Source organism: Somniosus microcephalus, chromosome 14 (genome assembly GCF_052327205.1).
Source record: "Somniosus microcephalus isolate GS21.2 chromosome 14, FLI_Smic_1.0, whole genome shotgun sequence".
In the NCBI taxonomy this organism is placed as follows: domain Eukaryota; kingdom Metazoa; phylum Chordata; class Chondrichthyes; order Squaliformes; family Somniosidae; genus Somniosus; species Somniosus microcephalus.
The window spans coordinates 69,166,847-69,175,682 of record NC_141000.1 but is presented as its reverse complement, the minus strand read 5'-3'; positions in this window follow the sequence as shown (position 1 = coordinate 69,175,682).

Sequence of the window (8,836 nt, the reverse complement as noted above, 5' to 3'; positions counted from 1 at the left end):
GATTAGCCCTGACAGTGTCAAGCCCTGATCTTGCCCGCACTGCCTCCCATGGTCGAATAGCCCTGACAGTGTCTAAAGTCCTGATCTTGCCCGCACTGCCTCCCATGGTCGAATAGCCCTGACAGTGTCAAGCCCTGATCTTGCCCGCACTGCCTCCCATGGTCGAATAGCCCTGACAGTGTCTAAAGTCCTGATTGCGCAAGTGCTTTTCATGACAGTCCCATAGCTGCTGGATGAGGGCTGGCCATTAGGGCTTTCAGACCTGTTTGGCCATAAAGTGAGGTGCACATGCAGGGATGAGGAGGATACTGGAAAGGGTACTCACCCTGACAACCCAAGTGAGGTCATTGAATTTTTTCCGGCACTGGGTTGGTGTCCTGCCAACCACGCTGTTGGACGTGACCCGGTTTGTCACATCCCTCCATGCTTTCCGATATTCGGCGGGCAGCGGCCTCCTGCCATCCTCAGGGAAGAGGATATGGCACCTGCGGTCCACTGCGCCAACCAGCAGCCTCAGGTCACCCTCGCCGAAGCGCTGCGCTCTCTCCCTGGCCTTCTCCATTCTCCTGGGCGTGGAGCTGTTCCAGAAGCAGTGTTCAGGCCTTGCCTTAGGGCTGCAGTGTGCAGGGCGTGGCAGCCAAGCAATTCTACCCGCCCCCTTTAAGTGCTGACTGGCGCCTGACTGTCTGGCCTCAATGAGCAACTCGCCGCACCTGCGCTGCGCCCGCCTTCAGTGTTTGCGCCCCGGATCGCCGGCTTAGCGCCTAATGATAGTCGTGCATCGCCTGCTTTAGTGCAGCAGCAACCTCTTAGGGCGATGCAACTGAATATCGGCGAAGGTGGCGCTAAGTTGCGCCGGGCGCAAAAGTTAGCGAACGCCATGCTGTAGCGCCCCAAACGTGGCTATACTGAATTTCTAGGCCAAAGAGTTGTAGACTTACAGAGCCTGCCTCTGAAGCCTGAGAATCGTTTTGCCTCTTTACAGCAAATCTATCATCCCATTTGAAAGTTCAATATTTATATCCTTTCTCAGTGGTATTTCTTTTGAGGTTTTCTGCTGGTGTAAGCTAATTATCTCTAGTCATTTTTCTGCTGACCCCTGCTATTCTTAGTCACCTCAGCTGGTAGCAATGCAGATTTATGTCTCTACCTCAGGTGTCCCAAGCCCACCATAAAAAACAGTTTAACAGCAGGTGCATCTATTTGATGTCATTTTTACCAAGGACTTCTGTTTGTGTCTTTTTACGACATATAAATTAAAACACTTCAACCAGCTATGCAATTCTTAGTTACCTCAGCTGGTTGCAACACAGAATCGTGTCTCCTGTGTTTCATTTGATGTCATTTTTACGAAGGCATATGTTTCTTAATTTTATGTGTTTCTTTCCAAAGTGTAATTTAGAAAACCTTAACAGGGTGTACCATTGTGTTCTTTCCAAAGCTTCAGACTTCAGGAGCCTCCAACCTCCTGTTTCAATAAGGTTATTGATTTAGTGTCAACAACTTATCTTATCCCAATAGCCTGAATGCTGTTAACAATACAGCTTTACATAGCCAGGTTTCTAGATTTCCAAACCCAGTTTGTCATGTTTTAATAAGGCCAGAATGATTTCATAGAATGGTGTCTTTTTCTGAATATGGCTTATTCCTTCACACTACAACTGTACAGGGTATTGGTGAGACCACACCTTGAGTACTGCGTGCAGTTTTGGTCGTCTTATTTAAGGAAGGATATACTTGCATTGGAGGCAGTTCAGAGACGATTCACTAGGTTAATTCCAGAGATGAGGGGGTTTGACTTGTGAGGAAAGGTTGAGCAGGCGGGGCCTATACTCATTGGAATTTAGAAGAATGAGAGGTGACCTTATTGAAACATATAAGATACTGAGGGGGCTCAACAAGGTAGATGCAGAGAGGAAGTTTCCCCTCGTGGGGAAATCTAGAACGTGGGGGCACAGTTTTAGAATAAAAGGTCGCCCTTTTAGAACTGAGAGAGAGAAATTTCTTCTCTCAGAGGGTCGTAAATCTGTGGAATTCTCTGCCCCAGAGAGGCTGGGTCATTAAATACATTTAAGGTGGAGATAGACAAATTTTTGCAAGATAAGGGAGTGAAGGTTTATGGGGAGCAGGCGGGGAAGTGACTTTGAGCCCAAGATCAGCCATGATCTTATTGAATGGCAAAGCAGGCTCGAGGGGCCAAGTGGCCTATTCCTGCTCCTATTTCTTATGTTCTTATGTTAAGCCATACTGAAGCCGGCAACCAAGACTGCAGGGGATAGTCCTGTTCACCAATGAACCATCTGGATACAAGGCTCTGGGTCACAAAGGCTAGCACGGTGGATTACTGCATGATGAAAGTGTCATGGTAGCTTGAGTGTTTATCACTGCCATGCAGGATAAGATGATTGGCATCACACACTAGCTGGGCATTAACAGAATGAAAGCGTTTTCTATTTTTAAAATTCAGTGATAGTCATAAGGGTTTTGAGTGCCACATGCTCCTTGCACCTTTGGGAACCCTGCCATTCTGCAGAACCAGTAAGTCCTCTCCCTTTGTTTGTTTGCTTCTATAAGGAAAGATATCAATTGCACAGCCCTTTTGAACAGAGCATCAGTGACCTGCTTAGTGCAGTGGTGAGCAGCTGCCTAACTAATGTGACAAATGTCACCTGATGCTGCCTGGAAGAACATAAGAACATAAGAAGTAAGAGCAGGAGTTGGCCATACGGCCTCTCGAGCCTGCTCCGCCATTTAATAAGATCATGGTTGATCATCGACCTCAACTCCACTTTTCCACCCGATCTCCATATCTGTAAGGAATGACCCAGATTCTGCCTCGCCTCGCCACCAGAGGGCTCCATGAACTCTCTTAATTGTGTCCTTCTTTATTCATTACTAGCTGGGGAGCCCCGCGTTGCGAGGGCAATTTTGGGGCGCTTGGTCTCCCTGCCCCTGTGTGTCCCCCCTCTCCCTGTCATGTCCTCTCCCTCCCTCCCCTCCCCTCCTCTCCCTCCCCTCCCCTCCTCTCCCTCCCTTCCCTCCCCTGCCCTGTCTCCCTCCCTCCCTCCCCTCGCCCACCCCCACCCCTCCCCTCCTCCACTCCCCCACTCCCCTCTGTCCCTCTCTGCGGCCCCTCCCCCTGCCTAGCGCCTGAGGTCCGGAGCTGAGGTCCCCCGCGTATCGCGCGGCTGATGGACGGCCACTGTGGGCGGGCGGGCGGCGCATGCGCGGTCAGCGCGGGCGGCGCATACGCGGTCAGTGCGGGCGGCGCATGCGCGGTCAGTGCGGGCGGCGCGAGCACCCCGCGATTTCCCAAGGCTCTCCCCCCCCGACGATTTCCCGAGGCTCTCCCGCCCCCCCCCCCGCGATTTCCCGAGGCTCGCCCCCCCCCCGCGATTTCCCGAGGCTCTCCCCCCCCCGCGATTTCCCGAGGCTCTTCCCCCCCCCGCGATTTCCCGAGGCTCTCCCCCCCCCGCGATTTCCCGAGGCTCTCCCCCACCCCGCGATTTCCCGAGGCTCTCCCCCCCCGCGATTTCCCGAGGCTCTCCCCCCCCCCGCGATTTCCCGAGGCTCTCCCCCCCCCGCGATTTCCCGAGGCTCTCCCCCCCCCCGCGATTTCCCGAGGCTCTCCCCCCCCTGCGATTTCCCGAGGCTCTCCCCCCCCCTATTAAATTGTTATTTAATTCCCTAACACATCATTAAAATATTTACCTTGGTTCCGTAACACACAGAAAGTGTGGGGGAAAAAATTGTGAAAAATCAAGATGGCGGCCACTCACCTCGGTTCAGAAGGATAAGGCCCGCCCACACACGCACCGATTGGTCGACCGGTCAGGTCACCGAAGCGTAGGATTGGTCAATCGTCGAGTCACTCGACACTCAACTGTAGGAAGGAACCCGCCGTCCGATTGGTGGACCTCGACGTCACACGGTCGCTAATGAGATGCTAATGAGCGGAACGCTGAACGTTTTGGGGATACCACGGGCGGGATTTTTGTCCGGCCGAAACGTAAATACGCCTATGACCGGTCCGGAATCGCAAGCTTTCTTTTGAGGTGACGTGCGCGTCGGTACGCTTTGTAGCTTTCAAACGTATAGAGAACGGACAGACAGACAGACAGACAGACATCGGGACAGACAGACATCGGGACAGACAGAAGAGCCGCTTTATATATATAGATTGTATTCACCTGTGCATTGTTAGATACCTACTATTTAAGTGGTGTTCACCTTATGTTCATTGCTCAGTCTTGAGTTGCACTGCCTGGTGATACCTCTTGCTGGTCTGCTTGCCTGTATTCTGTACTGTTGTTATTTTGTTTATGTCAAGTAAAGTCTACCTTTGTTTTGCAACCTAACCTCTGCCTCAGTTTGCCTTACTGCAGTTGGGTCCACCGAGTTCCGGTCCTTACAGCAAGACTGAGCCAAAACATGGACCCAGCAGAGAAGGACCAATGGCCAAGACAAGTTTCTGAACAGCTACAACTGATCTTGAACGAACTGCAGTGTCTCGCCACGGCAGTCTCCCGAAGCCAGAATCTGCTGGAGGGCCTCGTCATCACTTTCCATCAGAGCCAGAAACAGAGTCAGGTGATCCAAGCCGCTCCTGCACCGTTACCCGCTCCTACGGTTTCGCCTTCTCCTCTGAGAGAACCCCGGTTACCTGCACCCGAGCGCTACGACGGTAACCCAGGAGGATGTCGAGGTTTCCTAATCCAGTGTTCCCTGGTTTTCCAACTGCAGGGTTCATTATTTCCCAGTGACTGTTCCCGAGTGGCCTACATCATTTCGCTACTTACCGGCAAGGCGCTTACCTGGGCTACAGCCGTCTGGGAACAGCAAACGCTGGCATGTTCAAACTACCAACTTTTCTTGGAAGAAATGAGAAGGGTCTTTGATCACCCTGTCAGTGGGAGAGAGGCATCTAACAAACTGCTTCGGCTTCGCCAGGGGGTTCGTAGCGTTGCGGACTACGCTATTGAGTTTCGCACTCTCGCTGCAGAAAGCCAATGGAATTCGGAGGCGCTCATCGCCACCTTTCGCCACGGTCTCACGGATGAGATCAAGGACGAACTGGCTCCCAGGGATCCGGTGAGTGATTTGGAGTCTCTTTTTGATATCTCCGTTCGTGTGGATAATTGTCTCCGTGAGAGGCGAAGAGAACGCCACTCCTTTTTCACTCCGTTTCCAGAGACCAGAGCTTTTCCTGCTTCGAAGCCATCTGAGAACCTCCGAGCCATCCCGAGTCCATCTTTGACCGATCCAGAGGAGCCCATGCAGGTGGGAGTAACCCGCCTCTCGCAGCCCGAACATGATCGCCGAATGAGAGAGGGATCTTGCCTCTGTTGTGGGAAAGCTGGCCACTTTCACTCTTCCTGTCCAGAGTTGGTGGGAAAAGCCAGGGCTCATCCAGGACGGAGGGACCTGAGATGAGCGTAACCATCCCTTCCGACCCCACTGTTTCTAGGGTTTTGCTGGCGTCCTCCCTTTTCTGGGGCAATCAACAACATGATCTTAAGGCCCTGGTGGATTCGGGGTCTGATGGTAACTTCATAGATCTGGGGTTAGCTAAACAGCTCAAGATTCCCCTGACCCATCCTGATCACCCCCTCACTGTTGTTGCCCTGGATGGAAGACCCCTGGGCTCTGGAACCATTCACCATCATACTGCCCCCCTGTGTTTGGGCGTGGAAGGACAACATTTCGAGACCATCCAATTCTCCCTTATCCACTCTTCCCAGTTTCCATTAATTCTGGGTTACCCTTAGTTGGCCTGCCATAATCCTCGCTTGGATTGGGCCACCGGCCGTCTTACAGAATGGGGCTCCGCCTGCCATACTACCTGTCTTCGCGCCAAGTCTCCTTCCCAGCCCCAGGAGTTCCCATCACGCTCTGAATTGTCCCGAGTGCCACCCGAGTATGAGGATCTAAAAGAGGTCTTCAGTAAGGTTCGAGCCACATCACTACCCCCTCATAGGCCATATGACTGTGCCGTTGACCTCCTGCCTGGGACATGCCCACCTAGGGGTAGGATCTTTTCCCTTTCTGCTCCTGAGACCGCCACCATGGAGGAGTACATCCGTGACGCCCTCGCCGCTGGCTTCATCCGTCCGTCCACCTCTCCTGCTGGTGCTGGTTTTTTCTTCGTAAGTAAGAAAGATGGAGGTCTCCGTCCCTGCATCGACTACCGTGGCCTTAACCGGATTACTATAAAGAACCGTTATCCTCTTCCACTCATGTCGACGGCCTTCGAGCTACTTCAGGGAGCCACGGTCTTCACAAAATTGGACCTCCGCAACGCCTACAACCTCATCCGCGTCCGCGAAGGGGACGAGTGGAAGACGGCATTCAACACACCTACTGGGCACTATGAGTACCTGGTTATGCCCTTTGGATTGACCAACGCCCCTGCTGTGTTCCAGGCGCTCATCAACGACGTTCTCCGAGACATGCTGAATCGCTTTGTTTTTGCCTACCTGGATGACATTCTCATTTTCTCCAAAACTCTTCACGATCATGTCCAGCATGTAAGACAAGTCCTGCAACTTTTGCTGAACAACCTCTTGTTTGTCAAGGCGGAGAAGTGTGAATTTCACGTTTCCACGGTTTCATTTCTGGGCTTCATCATCTCCAGCGGCAACATCCAAATGGACCCTGGCAAGACCCAAGCTGTCCGAGATTGGCCACCACCCACCTCTCTCAACCAGGTGCAACGTTTCTTGGGGTTTGCTAACTTCTATCGGAGATTCATCAGAAACTTCGGCACCATTGCTGCTCCTCTTAACGCCCTCACCAAGACCGCCTCTACCCGGTTCAGTTGGTCCGCTGAGGCTGCGCAGGCTTTCGAGGATCTCAAGCGGCGCTTCACGTCTGCTCCTGTCCTCGTTATTCCGGATCCCTCACTCCCCTTCATTGTCGAGGTGGATGCCTCGGATATAGGAGTGGGCGCCGTTTTATCCCAACGGTCTAACGACAACAAACTGCATCCTTGCGCTTTTTTCTCTCGCCGACTCACTCCCGCTGAACGAAACTACGATATTGGGAACAGGGAATTACTGGCAGTTAAGTTGGCACTGGAGGAGTGGAGACATTGGTTGGAGGGGTCTAAACACCCGTTCATTGTCTGGACTGACCATAAGAATCTGGCCTATATCCAGGAGGCCAAACGACTTAACTCTCATCAAGCTCGCTGGGCACTGTTTTTTAATCGTTTTGACTTTGTTCTGTCATATCGTCCAGGTTCCAAGAATCTCAAGCCTGATGCTCTCTCCAGGCAATTTGATCCACCCGAGCGGGAGAGACAACCAGAATCTATTATTTCTACTTCCCGAATTGTAGCACCGGTTTGCTGGGGGATCGAGACGCTAGTCAGAAAGGCGCAACAGAGGGAGGCAGACCCTGGCAACGGCCCACCCGGTCGCCTTTTTGTCCCCAACACGACTCGCTCACAAGTCCTGCAGTGGGGGCATTCGTCGCGACTCACCGGTCATCCAGGCGCATCCAGGACGCTGGAGTTTATTCGCAGAAGGTTCTGGTGGCCCACCATGGAGAAGGACGTAAAGGCGATCGTGGCAGCTTGTGCCATTTGTGCACGAAACAAGAACCCTCGATCTCGCCCCCAGGGTTTGCTGCATCCTCTCCCCATTCCCACTCGTCCCTGGTCACACCTCTCGGTGGATTTCATCACAGGCCTTCCACCATCTCAAGGCAACACTGTCATTCTGGTCATCGTAGATCGCTTCTCCAAAGCCTGTCGTTTTCTGCCCTTGCCCAAGCTTCCCTCAGCCCAAGAGACAGCCGAGCTCATGGTCCAGCATGTTTTCAGGTTATTCGGTTTGCCCCTTGACATCGTTTCTGACCGTGGTCCACAATTCGCCTCCCGGTTTTGGAGAGCCTTCTACAAGCTCATTGGAGCTACTGTCAGTCTTTCCTCGGGTTTCCATCCTCAGTCGAACGGTCAAACAGAACGGATCAACCAAGACCTGGAGACGACCCTGAGGTGTCTCGTGTCCGCTAACCCTGCGACCTGGAGTCGTCACATCGTCTGGGCTGAGTACGCGCACAACACGTTGCGCTGCTCCCCCACAGGACTGTCGCCGTTCGAGTGCCAGTTCGGTTTTCAGCCTCCACTGTTCCAGGAGCAGGAGCTCGAGGTGGGGGTTCCGTCCACAGAGAAGTTTGTCCAGCGTTGTCGGCGGACCTGGAGGAGAGCGCGGCTGGCCTTGCAACGAGCTTCTCGACAACGGCAGATCCAGGCCAACAAGCGGCGCAGACCGGCTCCTTCATTCCGTCCTGGTCAGAGGGTCTGGCTTTCTACGCAGGATCTCCCGCTGCGAGTGGAGTCCCGCAAGCTGGCGCCCCGTTTCATCGGCCCCTTCATGGTGTTGAGGAAGGTCAACCCGGTGTCCTACCGTCTCCAGCTACCCCGCTCCATGCGGATTCATCCTACCTTCCATGTCTCCCGGCTTCGGCCAGTGGCCAGCAGTTCCCTGGCGCCCGCCACGAGGCCTCCTCCTGCTCCCCGCATCATCGACGGCCAGCCTGCTTACACGGTCCGTCGCCTGATGGACTCTCGCCGGGTTCGCGGGGGCCTCCAGTTCCTGGTGGACTGGGAGGGATATGGTCCGGAGGAACGCTCTTGGGTCCCGGACCGGGACATCCTGGATCGCGATTTAGTACGGATTTTTTTTCGTCGTCACCATGGACTTTCTGGGGGAACGTCAGGGGCCGTTCCTAGGGGGGGCGGTCCTGTAAGGAATGACCCAGATTCTGCCTCGCCTCGCCACCAGAGGGCTCCATGAACTCTCTTAATTGTGTCCTTCTTTATTCATTATTG